The 15,633-nt window shown below is 39.6% G+C and overlaps 1 long non-coding RNA gene across 1 annotated transcript; it reads right to left on the minus strand.

The window, feature by feature from the left end:
• Positions 1-1,967: 1,967 nt before the first annotated feature.
• LOC306663632 lies at positions 1,968-4,706 on the minus strand. The gene is made up of 3 exons (XR_013764496.1): positions 4,545-4,706; positions 2,872-3,005; positions 1,968-2,383 (listed from the first exon to the last, which is right to left on the minus strand). It is a non-coding gene; the product is annotated as an uncharacterized lncRNA (long non-coding RNA).
• Positions 4,707-15,633: the final 10,927 nt, after the last annotated feature.

The raw sequence follows: 15,633 nt of genomic DNA on the forward strand, positions 1-15,633 counted from the left end.
TGCTTGTATTCTTGATAATCGCCATTCTAATTGGGGTGAGATGGAATCTTAGGGTAGTTTTGATTTGCATTTCTCTTATTACTAGAGATGTTGAACATTTTTCCATATGTTTGTTGATTGCCTGTAGATCTTCTTCTGTGAAGTGTCTATTCATTTCCTTAGCCCATTTGTTGATTGGGTTATTTGTATTCTTCGTGTAGAGTTTTTTGAGTTCTTTATAGATTCTGGAGATTAGCGCTCTATCTGAAGTATGATTGGCAAAGATATTCTCCCACTCTGTAGGCTCTTTCTTCGCATTGCTGAAGTTTCCTTTGCTGAGAGAAAGCTTTTTAGTTTGAATCTATCCCAGTGGTTGATTCTAGCTTTTATTTCTTGTGCTATGGGAGTCCTGTTAAGGAAGTCTGATCCTAGACCAATAAGGTGAAGATTTGGACCTACTTTTTCTTCTATAAGATGCAGGGTCTCTGGTCTGATTCCGAGGTCCTTAATCCATTTTGAGTTTAGTTTCGTGCATGGTGAGAGATATGGGTTTAGTTTCATTCTGTTGCATATGGATTTCCAATTCTCCCAGCACCATTTGTTGAAGAGGCTATCTTTTCTCCATTGCATATTTTTGGCACCTTTGTCTAGTATGAGAAAATTGTATTTATTTGGGTTTGTGTCCGTGTCCTCTATTCTGTACCATTGATCTACCTTTCTATTTTGGTACCAATACCATGTCGTTTTTGTTACTATTGCTTTGTAGTAGAGTTGAAGATCTGGTATTGCAATACCCCCTGTTTCACTCTTCCTGCTAAGGATTGCTTTAGCTATTCTGGGTTTCTTATTCTTCCAGATGAATTTCATGATTGCTTGCTCTATTTCTGTAAGGTACGTCATTGGGATTTTAATTGGAATTGCATTGAATTTGTATAGCACTTTAGGTAGTATGGCCATTTTGACAATATTAATTCTTCCTATCCAAGAACATGGAAGATCTTTCCATCTTCTAAGGTGTTCTTTAATTTCTTTCTTTAGTGTTCCATAGTTCTCATTGTAGAGGTCTTTCACCTCTTTTGTGAGATTGATTCCCAAGTATTTTATTTTTTTCGAGGCTATTGTGAATGGGGTAGTTTTCCTAATTTCTCTTTCTGAAGATTCATCACTTATGTATAAAATGCGTTGGATTTATGGGCATTGATCTTGTAACCTGCTACTTTACTGAATTCACTTATGAGTTCTAAGAGTTTTCTGGTGGAATTTCCAGGTTCCTCTAAATATATAATCATGTCATCAGCGAACAGGGATAGTTTGAGTTCTTCTTTTCCAATTCGTATCCCTTTAATTTCTTTGGTTTGTCTAATTGCTCTGGCCAGAGTCTCAAGAACGATGTTGAATAGAAGTGGTGAAAGAGGGCATCCCTGCCTTGTTCCAGTTTTTAGGGGGAATGCTTTCAGTTTTTCACCATTTAGAATGATATTAGCCATGGGCTTAGCATAGATGGCCTTTACAATGTTAAGGAATGTTCCCACTATCCCTATTTTTTCTAGTGTTTTGAGCATGAAGGGGTGCTGTATTTTATCAAATGCTTTTTCTGCATCTATTGAAATAATCATGTGATTCTTGACTTTAAGTCTATTAATATGGTGAATTACGTTTATTGATTTCCTGATGTTGAACCAACCTTGCATACCTGGGATGAAGCCCACTTGATCATGGTGCACTATCTTTTTAATATGTTTTTGTATGCGATTTGCTAAAATTTTGTTAAGAATTTTTGCGTCGATGTTCATTAAGGATATTGGTCTGAAATTTTCTTTCCTTGATGAGTCTCTGTCTGGTTTAGGTATCAGTGTGATATTGGCTTCATAGAATGAGTTTGGGAGGGTTCCCTCCTCTTCTATTTTATGGAATACTTTGAGAAGTATTGGAATGAGCTCTTCTTTAAAGGTTTTGTAGAACTCGGCTGAGAACCCATCCATCTCATTTATTGATTCTTGATTTTTCTTCTTGTGCTTTAGGAGTCTTGCTAAGGAAGTCAGCTCCTAAACCGATATGGTAGAGATTATTTGGGTCTACTTTTTCTTCTATTAGGTGCAGGGTCTCTGTTCCAGTTCTTACATTGTTGATCTTCTTTGAGTTGAGTTTTGTGCAGGGTGAGAAATAGGGGTTTAATTTCATTGCCCCAAATATTTTTAATTTATATGCAAAATGAATAAGGTTCTAGGCTTAGCTAATTACAAAATGATTTTTTACTTACCTGAACATCCAGTGGGACATTAAAAAAACCATGTAGTACAGGGATTGCTTGTTGTATAGCCTGGGTTAGGCATCAAAGAACATCCAGCTCTTCTTGTCTCTGCCCAGTGGGGACCCTCTCATAGTATGAATGTCCAATATGCTACTGGGCGTTGGAAGCCCTTTGTTAGATAACCATTATTATAGAGGTGGACGATAAAAAAATAATGTTAGGTACAGCTAAATGCTTTGAAGCAAAGAATCAGTACAGGTGTGGGGTGGGAGTGTGAGACCTCTACACAGGAAGGTTAGGGAAGACTTGCAGGTAGGTTGTAGGTTAGAACTCAGACTTGAATAGTGAGATGGAGAAGACTGTGCCAAGAATGGGGCAAGAACATCCCTGGCAGGAAAACAGTACAAGGCTGTGAGGTAGGAACAAGTTTAAGGACATAAAGAGGGCCACTGTGTCTGGAGCACAGGTCAGTAAGGTAGAAAGTACTGACTTTTGGGGGCAGAGAGAAAGTAAGTGAGTAGTAGCTATTACTAGTGAGTAATAGCAATGATTATTGAAATCCAGACCTATCAAACTTCTATGTCTGTGATTTCCACAGAAGTGGAAAGATGCATAATTTCATGGTGGGCATGTTTAGTTACCAGATCCCAGTTCTATCACTATGGTAGGTGGTAGCAGGTCCCAGATGTACAAGACTCTAACATTTCTTCTTTTTTCTCTTCTGCCAAGGACAGAGTATCTATCCCTTGGTAGCCTTTGCCAAGGACAACCAGATCTTTTCCACGGAGTTTGGAGGATAGAAAAAAAAAAAGTTGTAATAGGATTCACTTACTGGAAGTAATAATAAATAAAAAACCCTACCTTTATTTCTTTTTCTGGTTTCAAAAGTAATACATATGCATCATGTCAGGAATTCTTTTTTTAAATTTTAAAATGTGGTTTCAAATACACCTGTAAAGCACAAATAGGGGAGAGGAGTCCCACCTTTTACAGATCTTTCTTTTTTTTATTAAAAATCATAAATTTACATAGGGCAATGTTGTTTGGTTCATTCTGTTATTTTTTTTTCCCTTCCCCCCACCCCTCCCACCCCTCTTTTCCCTCTATACAGTCCTTCCTTCCTCCATTCTTGCCACCCTCCTTATCCCTAACCCTAAACCTAACCCTAACCCTAACGCTAACCCCTCCTACCCCCCCCCCATATGTCCTCATCTGCTTATCAGCGAGATTATTCATCCTTTAGTTTTTTGAGATTGGCTTATCTCACTTAGCATGATATCCTCCAATTTCATCCATTTGCCTGCAAATGCCATAATTTTATCATTCTTCATGGCAGAGTAATATTCCATTGTATATATATGCCACAGTTTCTTTATCCATTCATCAACTGAAGGGCATCTAGGTTGGTTCCACAATCTGGCTATGGGGAATTGAGCAGCTATGAACATTGATGTGGGTGTATCTCTGTAGTATGCTGATTTTAAGTCCTTTGGGTATAGGCCAAGGAGTGGGATAGCTGGGTCAAATGGTGGTTCCATTCCAAGCTTTGTGAGGAATCTCCATACTGCTTTCCAGAGTGGCTGCACTAATTTGCAACCCCACCAGCAATGTATGAGTGTATCTTTTTCCCCACATCCTCCCCAACACCTATTGTTGCTTGTGTTCTTGATAATCGCCATTCTAATTGGGGTGAGATGAAATCTTAGGGTAGTTTTGATTTGCATTTCTCTTATTACTAGAGATCTTTCTTAAGGGTGCTCACTGAAGAGCTTAGATTTGAACACTGAACTGAAGTCACAGATATATAGAGTCGTGACCTCTTTTGTGCTGTTGAATAGTTAGTTGCAAATAGGACCAACAATTCTTGGGGTGGGGGCAAGGGGTGGGTAAGGTGGTTCTGAGCAGCAAAAAAGGACTCAGACCTATAATAAAGCATTAAAAGTCTCACTTCAGTGCAACAGAGAGAACTCAAATTCAATGGGGGACTGCAGGATGTGGGTGGGTGGGGCTATCCTATACTACTATACTCTATCAAGACAGCATAACAGGAGTTAATCTCTGACCTTCTCCAGTTTTTTATTTTTTATTTTTTATTTATTTTTTAATTTTTTAACACGCTATCTACACTCCTCGTGGTCCTCTGCCTTTATCTAGTTTTTAAATGCCCCTCAACTTGTACAGGCTGTCAAGTCGCTTCATTTCACCACCCACTTCTTCCAATCTTAGCAGCACCTCCAGTTCACAGTGCACTCTGTGTGGCTGACTGGGATTTATCTATGCAGTCGGAAGCGGGTCCTGTCACCAGGTTACGTACCTCCATTGGCCCTTTTTCAGAAAGTGTGTGGGGTGGGCTGGCCATAGGGGCGTCAGAGAAGGGTGCCAGGCAGGATGGGATGGAGACGCCCTCGCAGTCAGTCACAGCGCCCTCCGTGTGTGAGCACCGACTGCTGACGGTGGGCGGCTCTCCACACCCTAGGCGGCTAAGCTCCGGCCCTCCCTCTGTAGCAGGAGGTCTCCGTGGAGACCGGGCCCCGCCCACCTGGCCCAATTCCGGCCACGTGCCATCACGTGCCGACCAATCAGGGCGCGGGGCCCGCAGGCTCGAGATTCAAACTGCTGCGCGGCCGGCTCCCGGGATCGGAGTTGGCTCTGCCGCAGCCTTAGCTGCGTGCGGGCCATGGAGCACCGCATCGTGGGGCCCGGGCCTTACCGGGCCACCAAGCTGGTGAGTGAGGGTGCAGGGACTTGAGCGGAGCCGCCGTTTCCGGCCTGTCCTCGGACAGCCCGGCATAGTCAGCTCTAGCTTCTTCCCCGCAGGCTGGGCCGATTTGTGAAGGCGAACGAGTTTTCTGGGTCTGCGGTGTCTTTCTGAACGTAACTTAAAAAAGGGCAAAGGGGGCCTGGGGCCGAGCCCGTGGCGGTGGGTACAGCGTGGTTCCTGAGACGTTGCCTAGGTTCGCATAAAACCGGGCCTCTGGATTTAGAGCGCTGCGAATACCAGGCTGATCCCTTCTGCCTTTGTCCCCTTGAACCTAACGCTTGCAGCTGCGAGGGGAAAGACCCAACCCGAACCTTAGGGCCACCCCACCCGCTGTAACGCTCATTGTTTGCGGCAATTCAGACAAGGCGTGTCTTCTTCCTGAGTGACACTGGTTGACACTCTACGAAGTGTTCTTTCTAACGGTGCTCAGGACAGAGGTGTGGATCGCCCTGGCACGTTTCTGGCCCCTGGCATTTCTGTCAGCCCTGACCTAACTGAGGGAAGGACCTTGGTGGATAATCTGAAAGAACCTTTGCAGACTAGTGGTCCAGGGTGCTGCCTTTTCTCCTGGAAGGCAAATTTAGTGTTCAGGGGTGTACTTGATCTATTTTATGACCTCGAGCATATACTTTGTGATTTCTGCCACAGAGGATTACCATAAGGGAATAAAGGTTGACCCCTTGGTAATATCCATGACAAGTTTTTAGAGGCCTTTCTGTGGAAAGTTGTGATGGTAAATTGGGGGGGGAAGGTAACTGACACCTTGGTCTGTCAACCACTTGCTGGCCACATGTGACTTGGAATTGAGTCTCATTGCCCTTTGTGCCCTAAGGAATACCCAGGAAAATGTTCGGGAAAGGCAAAGTTACATAGCTACTACGTTGCAAGTACAACCGGATCTAGAATTTAGTTGTCTCTAAACTCCCAGGCCAGTTGTCTTTATAGCACTACTTTTATGTTTTATAGTAAACAGGAAGGAGGTGGAATAAATATCCTGGAGAAAAGAATAGGAAGCATATTTCAACACTAGGTGTTGCACCTTATAGTTTGGCTTATGATGTTAAGTAAAAAGTTATGTTGTGTGATTTCTTTAGACTAAAGATCTGAAGTGAGAGACAAAATTTTTTTTTTAATCACAAATCTGTTTGTTCCTCCTTATGCTTACATTTATCTTTTCAAATATAGCATACCATGGGAAAAGATCACATTCTCAAGTCTGTCTTATTATATGTTGCCTTAGGATATTTTCTTTCTACTGTGTTGGGGATTGAACACAAGTTTCTATACTGTACTACATCCTTAGTCACAATATTTTCTTTCTAAAGCTGACTGAGAATGGTGTATTGCTAGATTGCTTAAAGATGACTTAGTTCAGAGTTAGGTATAGTGATGCACATCTTTAGTTCCAGGTACTCTGGTAGCTGAGGCAGGAGAATTGAAAGTTGGAGGACTGCTTGGGTAACATAGTGACATCCCATCTGAAAAACAACAAAAACCTAACTTTTTCTTTCTGAGCATAGTAGCCAAATAACCATCTAATCATATTAGAAATAAGTGAGAGTAATGTTTGTAAGCAGCAGCAACAGCTTTTTATTCTTCTTTTTTGTAGTACTGAAGATTGGAACTAGTGGTGCTCCACTGCTGAGCTACATCGCCAGCCCTTTTATTTTGTTTTGAGGCAGGGGCTCGATAAACTGCCCAGACTGGCTTTGAACGTGTGATCATTCTGCTTCAGCCTCATGAGTTGCTGGAATAACAGGCATGTGCTATTGTGCCTGGCTGACCAGGACTTTTTGGTGCAAAAATTCTAATGAGAAATTAAAGCTAGGTATCAGCAGAGCATTAAAAAAAAATCATGTGCAGGTTGAGGCAGGAGAATAGCAAGTTTGAGGCCAGCTTCAGCAATTTAGTGAGCAAGATCCTGAGGAGAAACAAAAAAATGAAAAAACAAACAAACAAACAAACAAAAAACCCAAAATGGGATGTAGTACTCCTGGGTTCAATCCCCAGTACCAAAAAAAAAAAAAAAAAAAAAAAAAAAATCAGTGGTGAAAATTGTTTAAAGGTATGGTTGTTGTTTGAATGTTATACCCCCAAAATTCATGTTTGGAAACTTGGTCCCAAAGGCGTTTGGAAGTAAGGCCTTTGGGAGGTAATAGAATTTGAGAGGTAATAAGGGTGACGTCCCCATAATAGCATTAGTGGCATAGTAAGAAAAGACACCTGAACTAGCATGCTTATTCTGTCTTGACAAGTGATACCCTTTGCCATGTTATGATGCAGCGGGAAGGCTCCCTTACCAGATACTGGAGCTGTGTTCTGGACTTTTCAGCTTCCAGAACTGTAGGCCAATAAAGAAACTTTCTCTCTCTCTCTCTCTCTCAATTCTTTTTAGTTATATATGACAGTAGAATATATTTTGACATATTTATACAAACATGGAGTACATCTTATTCTAATTAGGATCCCAGTCTTGTGGTTGTACATGATGTGGAGATTCGCTGTGGTGTACATAGGAGAGTTAAGTTAGATTCATTCTTTTATAAATTATCCAGTCTCAGTTATTTTATTGTAGCAACAGAAAACGGACTAAGGTATGTGGAAAGGCTTTGATGTTCATAGGTGCTTGATATAGTGAAATGATCACCCTAAGACAGGATTACAGATCTTATTATCAGACTAAGTATCTGAAAGGTATTTGCCAAGTTGTATATCCTGCTTAGGGTTTTGCTTTGACTCTAGAGATTCTTCCTGACTATAACATAGATTGAACCCCAAAATTTGTTTTGGGAGATTATCCTGGGAATTGTACTTATTATCTATATATTTAAGGAATACTTTATCATTTGCAAAGGAATTTCACAGCCATAATCTCATTTAACCTAACAACAAACTTGCAAGGTAGGTAAGTAGATAGAGAAACTAGTTGAAATTCATAGAGTATTTATGGGCAGGGCCCTTCTTCCTTTTATGTGCATATTCCTTTCTATATCTACTTGGCTTTTTAAGATTTAACTCAATCACAAGATGAGAAGTCCCTGTATGAATGGTTGTCTTCATTACTGTGTAGTTTGGAGTAAATTTACTTCCTGAAGATGTTTATTTTGAAGGCTGCATATATAGAGGGGAGAAAATTTGAAACCTATTTCTAGTTTACGGGGTACAAAAAGGAAAATCCTTTATTCATGTTTATATTTTAGAAGCAAAGACTAGACCGAAGTTTCATGATGGGTGGAATAAATCTGAGGGATGCCATGAACATTGCTGCTGGTGCCACTGGAGTTTCTGTCATAGGGCTGTGGAAAGGCTACAGCTATTTTATATAGAGAGTGCACTTGGACACCTCCAGTGTCCACTCTGCCAGCTGACTTGTGGGATGCTGACTGAGTCAATGTTATGTCTGTAAAGGTTCCAGTATGAACTGAATGAATCAACTTCCTTAATTCCAGAACTTTCGACCTCTTGATTTCTTGTTCACTGATGTAGTTTCACACATAAATAAGGAGGAGAAGTTGAGTTGTCATGGAGTTACTGCTAAAATTTCTGAATAAGAGTGGTGAGAGTGGACACCCTTGTCTTGTTCCTGATGTTAGAGGAAATGCTTTCAGTTTTTCTCCCATTCAGTATGATGCTGGCTACATGTTTATCATGTATCATCTTTATTATGCTGAGGTGTGATCCTTCTGTATCTAAATTGTTCAGGACTTTTATCATGAAGGGATGCTATATGTCCTTCAAGTGCCTTTTCTGAATGTAGTGAGATGATCATAAAAATTTTGTCCTTGATACTATTTATGTGATGTATTATTTATTGATTTGCATTTGTTGAGCCATCTTTGCATCCCTGGAATGAAAATTACTTGATCATGGCACATGTTCTTTTTAAAGTGTTGTTAAAATTGATTTGCAATTACTTTTTGTTGAGAATTTTTGAGTCTATATTAATTACAGCTGTTGGTCTATAGTTTTCTTCTTTTGCTGTGTCCTTGTTAGTTTTGGTAGCAGGGTAATACTGGCCTCATAGGATGAGTTTGGAAGGGTTCCTTCCCTTTCAATTCTAGGGAATAAATTTGAGGAGCATTGTTCTTTAAAAGTTTGGTAAAATTGAGCAGTGAAACCATTCTGGACTTGCTTGCTTGCTTGCTTATTTATTTATTTACTTTTTATTTATTGCTGGGAGACATTTTATTACTGATTCAGTCTCATTACCTTTTTAATTTGTTGAGTTTTTTTTTTTTTTTGGGGTGCTGGGTATTGAACCCAGGGCCTTGTGCTTACACGGCAAGCACTCTACCAACTGAGCTATCTCCCCAGCCCCGAGGTTTTTAATGTATATTCTTTTTTTTTTTTTTCTTTTTTCTTTTGGATACAGGGGATTGAACCCAGTGGAACTTTTCTGCTGAGCTACATTTCCAGTCCTTTTTATATTTTTTGAGACCAGGTATTGCTATGTTGCTGAGAGTCTTACTAAATCTGAGGCTAGGCTCAAACTTGCAATCCTCCTCCTGAATTGGGGGGATTACAAGTATGGACCACCGTGCTTGGCTCGTGGTTCAGTTTTGATAGGTCATGTGTGTCCAGAAATTTATCCATTTCTTCCACATTTTCCAATTTATTAGCATATAGTTTTTCAAAATAATCCCTAATGACCTTTCAGTTTTTCTGGTGTCAGTTGTAATGTCTCCTTTTTCATCTCTAATTTTATTTATTTGAGACTTCTTTTTTTTTTTTATTAGTCTATATTTTGTCTTTTCAAAGAACCCAGTCTTTGTTTTTTCAATTGTATTTCTTTTAGTCTCTGTTCATTTATTTCTGCTATAATTTTTATAATTTCTTTCCTTCTAGTTGGATTTCTTCTTCTTTTTAGTTGGATTTGATCATTCTTTTCTAAAACTTTAAGATGCTATATATATATATATATATATATATATATATATTTGAGAGCTTTCTTGTTTTTGTTATAGGTACTCTTTGCTATAAACTTCCCTCTGGAACTGCTTTTGATATATTCCATAGGTTTTGGTGTGTTGTGTTTTCATTTTGTGTGATTTCAAGGAATTTAAAAAATTTTCCCTCTGACTTCTTCAGTGACCCATTATTCATTTAAAAGTATTAATTGTCTCTTTGTATTCGTAATTTCTACAATTTTTTTGCTGTTGATTTCTAGTTTTATTCCATTGTGATCAGAGCAGATGCAGGTTATTATTTAGTTTTTTTTGAATTTGCTAAGACTACTTTGTGGTCTGTTAAATTGTGTATTCTATGAAAAGTTCCATGCACTCATGAAAAGAATGTGTATTCTATAACTGTTGGTTGGAATATTATGTAAATGTCTGTTAAGTTTATTTGATATCTAGTGTAACTTAATTTTGATGTTTTTTTGTTGAGTTTTTGGTCTTGGTTTATCTGTTGGTGAGAATGAGGTATTGGAGTTTCACATGATGGTTGTATTGAGGTCTGTTTCTTTCTTTAGGTCCAGTAGTGGTTGGATACTCTGACTTGGTACAATTGTTTTATATATATATATATATTTTTTTTTTAATTTATTTATTAAAAATTTTTTTTAGTTGTATGTGGACACAATATCTTTCTTTCATTTATTTATCTTTATGTGGTGCTGAGAATTGAACCCAGGGCCTCACATGTGCCAGGCAAGTGCTCTACCACTGAGCTACAACCCCCCCCAATTGTTATTTCTTAATGATTCATTCCTTGAGTGCTTACATAGTGACCTTCTTTGATTCTTCTTACTGTTTTCATCTTAAAGTCTGATTTGTTAAGTCTAACTCTTCCTGCTTGCTTTCAGATTCCACTTGTATAGAATATTATTTTCCAGTATTTTTCTTTCATTCATGTGTCTCTTTACAGGTACAGTGTTTTCTGTATGCAGCATATTATCGAGTCTTGTTTTTTAATCCATTCAGTCACTCTGTGTCTTTTAATTGGAGTATTAGGAACACTTATATTCAGAGTTATTGAATGGTATGGATCTTCTGTCATTCTGTTGGTTTCGGCTAGTGGTTTTGGTGAATATTCTTTGTTCATTTCTTCCTGTCTTGTTCTTCTTTGTGATTTGATGGTTTATTGTATTGATTGTGTTTCTTTCCTATTTTTTATTTTCATATCTACCCTTCTAGTGGGATTTATTCTTTCATGTGCTGCCATATTGGTATATATTTCTTTTCAACTTTTGGGTGTAGTATTCCCATAAGTATCTTTTGCCAGGCTGACCTGGTGGTCACAAATTTCCTTAGTTTATGCTAATTTTGGGATATCTTCATTTCTTCTTTGATTCTTTGTTGGGTATAGTGATCATGGTTGGTTGTTATTTTCTTTTAGGATTTGAAATGCATTATGCCATGCCTTCCTTTCCTTCGGGGTTCTGGCTGAGAAATCTGCTCTTAGTCTAGTGGATTTGTCTTTAAATGTGATATGGCACTTCTCACTTATAGATTTTAATATTTCTTTGTTTTGTAATTTTGACAGTTTGATTATCATATGTCTTGAAGGAGATCTTTTCTGGTCATTTCTATTTGGGTTTTAAAGACTTCATGTACCTGGATGTCCATGTCTTTTCCCTGATTTGGGAAATCTTCTGCTTTTATTTCATTGAATAGTTTTTCTATTTACTTAACCCATAGTTCTTTGGGTATGCTGAATATCCAGATGTTTGATCTTTTAATGGTGTCTCAGACCTTGACTGTTCTCTTTGTTCTATATTTTTTCTTTATTTCTGTCTGAATATAATATTTCAAAAGACATGTCTTCAAGCTCTAATATTTTTTCTCCCACTTGATTCTATTATTGAGGCTTTTAACTGAGTTTTTAATCTGACTCATTGAACTTTTCATTTCCAAGATTTTTGTTTTTTTCAATGTCTACCTCTTTATAGAATTTTTCATTCATGTTCTGCATTATTTTCTTTATGTCATTCAGCTCTTTATGTATTCCTTTGGATTTCATTGAGCTTTTTAAAAGTCATTCTTTAAATTCTTTATCAGGCATTTACTTTACTTCCAAGTCTTTGGAATCTGTTACTAGAGAGTTATCAACTTTAGGTGTCATATTTTCATATTTTTTGTGTTTCTAGTTTGAGATTTACACTTCTGTTTACATGTCTGTCTCTTTGACTTTTATGTAGTGGCCTTCTTAGTAAGAGGTGTTCTGATGATGTGTCTTTTGGTACCAGTTTGTTGTGCTATGTTGAGTTTATTTCTAGCTGTCCACTGCTGTGCAATAACCCTGTTGTTTCTTTGACTATGATTAGTGGATTTGGGCACAAAATATGTACCATATTGGAATTGGAGAGACTCAGTGTCTTTGCAGGTCTTGCCAAAATAGGAACTTTCTGGTAATATAGGCAAGGGGTGGTGTGGACAGCTGAGTATATGAGGTGTAACTTCTATGGTTACTCCTACAATGGGAGTGGTGGCCCCTATCAGGTGATGGGGGTTTCCACAGGCCCTGTTGATATTGGCTGTTATTACTTGAAAGTAATTCTGATACTGGTTGTGCCAGTCATGGCAAGGGCCTGAATCTCTTGTCCTCTTTAGACACTGGGCAGATCTGGGTGCTTTATGAAGAGATCTGGGGCCAGAATCACAGCTTCCCTCTCTATGGCACGCACATTCAATCATTACTGCACTGACAAGGTACAGGTATGGCCAATTTAGAGGACCTGCATATGTGTGGTGTCTGCTGCTATTGTGGGGATGTCTGCCCAGGAGTAGGACCTCAGACTCTTCCTAGCTCTGTCTGCTTGGGGACAGTTTGACAGCTGGGCACTTACGTCCCTCCTCTTATTTAAGTAGAAGTATTTACCAGGGTTCAGGTGGGACTGGGTTGTGACTGGAGCTGGATGCAGTTCCTCTCAACTGGGCTGGGAGTAGCTCACTGGTAGAATACCTGCCCATTGTAAGAAGGTCCTGTGCCTGATCTCCAGCAGTGGGAAGAAAAACAAAACAAAACCAAAACCACAAAAAAGATGGAGGGTGAGGAGTATGAGAGAGGAGAGAGAGAGAGAGAGAGAGAGAGAGAGAGAGAGAGAGAGAGAGAGAGAGAGAGAAGTAAAAACAACCGAAAAAAATTTCCTCCCAGCCAACGTGTTTGGAAGAGTAGCAAGGGCAGATGATTGTAGCCTATGTCTTGTAAAATTTCCCTCTGGGTCCTCTTAGGTGGTGAATCCCAGGGGCAGTATGTTGCCAGGGTCCTCCTTACCCCATTCTTTCAGTCGTACCCACCAGTTATCGAGTAGGAGTTAAATCTTGGCTGAAGCTAGTTGAAATTCCTCTCAGCTGAGTTGATTGCCTGCAAGCTAGTGCAGAAGGCAGGCAGTGCCAGGTATAGATTCTCTCTGGAGCTTCCTACCTGGGGGTGGGGGTGAGGCAGAGCAAATTAAGAGTTGCCCTGATGACTCAGAGGGGAGAGTAGCAAGGGACTCACACAGTTCAGTGCTGGGGTTGGGTGGCAGGAACCATGTGATCTGCTACTACTCTTAATCCTAGTACCCTTGGTCCTTGCACCTGTTTAGAATTACATGTAACTGTTCTGTCCCTGGTCCCAGAGGGAGGATTCCCCATTTCTTTTATTCTGGAGGGCTGCATCTACCATTTCTCTCCCCTCCCTGTATCATAGAACTCTGAGTGGATTATTTCAATTACTCTCTTGAGCCAAGACCATCTCATGAGGCAGTTCCCTGCTGAAGCAGTGCAGTAGAATGACTACAGGGTCCCCAGAGATGGGAATATGTAGGGGTTTCTGGCCTCCAGAGCAGTAGAAACTCAGACAATAGGCCCTTTCTCAAGATGGCTCCTGGCTACAGCTCCTGGGGAGTTCACTGGGGCATGCTGTGAACTTCTGTAAAGCTAACCTGCCATGCAGACCCCCAGGACTGTTACCTGTTTATGCTGTATGTCTGCAGGGTACTGGCTTTGTGCCAATAGCACTTGCTAGGATTCTTTCACTTTTACTATCTCAGAGGGGAGACTTCCCTCTCCTGGCCATGAAGCTGGGCCACAGGTATTGGGGCACTGTGTTCTTCTTGTTGTGTTTTTTCCAGGTCTCCAGACCTTACCTCAGTCTTTCTGCTGTTGAATTGCAGTATTCTCTCATGGCCACTCACCTCAACAGGCAGCCACACATTTTGGTTCTATCCAGCGGAAGAACAGATGAGTGTTGGGTGTCTTCTTGGCCATTCCTGGCTCAATAAATTTTTTTTTTTTTTGGGTGAATAAATGATGAACTACCCTTGAAAAGTTTTTTTTTTTTTCTTTTTTTTTTTTTTTTTTGGTGGTGGTGCTGGGGATTGAACCCAGGGCTTTGTGCATGCAAGGCAAGAGCTGTACCACTGTACCACATCCTCAGCCCTTAACCATTTTTAAGTGTATGATTCAGTGACATTATGCACATTCACACTGTTTTGGAACTCTTACCACCATTTTCCAGATCATTTTTTATAGAAGTTTGTATTTGGAATATAATAACTTAAAAAAATCAGTTAATGACTAATGCCTTTCTCCCTTTTTTTAGTGGAATGAAACAGTGGAGCTTTTTCGTTCTAGGATGCCGCTACGGAAACATCGTTGTCGTTTTAAGAGTTATGAACATTGCTTCACAGCTACAGAAGCTGTGGATTGGCTGCATGAGCTGCTTAGGTGCAGTCAAAATTTTGGTCCTGAAGTGACTCGTAAGCAAACAGTCCAGCTCCTAAAAAAATTCCTGAAGAATCATGTTATTGAAGACATTAAGGGAAAATGGGGTCAGGAAGATTTGAAGATAACCGTCACTTATACAGGTAATGGTGACATGTAAACCTTGAAGGATTCAGAGTAGATCTGATTAGGGTGTTGAAACTTCTTGACAGGAAAGAATTTACCTTTTCCATTAAAGCAATTATTTGACATTAACAAGTGAGCTACATGTGTCACTACAGTAAAACTTATTGCAATTTTTCTTAGCCCCCAGGGCATCCTGGAACAAGCTTTTGTTGCAGTGAGTTTTCAGTAAGCAAGTTTTTTCATGCCTTCTGTTCACCTGGTTTCTATAACTTAGTTCTAGAGAATTTGAAGGGGTGAAAATAGCTTTGGGTTCAATCAAGCTTTGCTCAGCATTGGGATCAGTGTATTCTAGGGGTTAGTTGGCAAAATGTGTCTGATCTTCACACAGTTCAGTCCATATGAAAAATTGTGCTAGAATTCTCAGATTAAGTCTGACCATGCAAATCTGCTTTTCTCCAAACATTTTTTTTTTTTTTTTACATTTTAGTGCTATAATGTGGACACTTAACCACCAGGTAATCTAAGAGAAAATGGAGTCTCTTTCCTTACATTTCTTTCGTACTGCACAGTAGGCTGTTAAATTACTGGAAGTGCAGGGAAACTACCTTAGATTTCCGTTATGGGAGAAGACTAATGAGGAATGAAGTCACATGAGTCCTGAAGAGAACTGTTGAATTATCTGCAGGACTTGCCAAAGGACTAAGAACTTGAGAGGAAATGAAAGGAAGAAATGGAGGAGGCAGATTCTTATTTGTTTTCTTTTATTCCAACAGAGAAAAGGGATGTTATTACAACACATGTAATGAGCATGTTTCACTGGGACACATAGCTTTGAGTAGAAAAAACTTGGCTTTTTTAATACCTGA

This window comes from Sciurus vulgaris, assembly GCF_902686455.1.
Source record: "Sciurus vulgaris genome assembly, chromosome: 6".
Classification (NCBI taxonomy): Eukaryota; Metazoa; Chordata; class Mammalia; order Rodentia; family Sciuridae; genus Sciurus; species Sciurus vulgaris.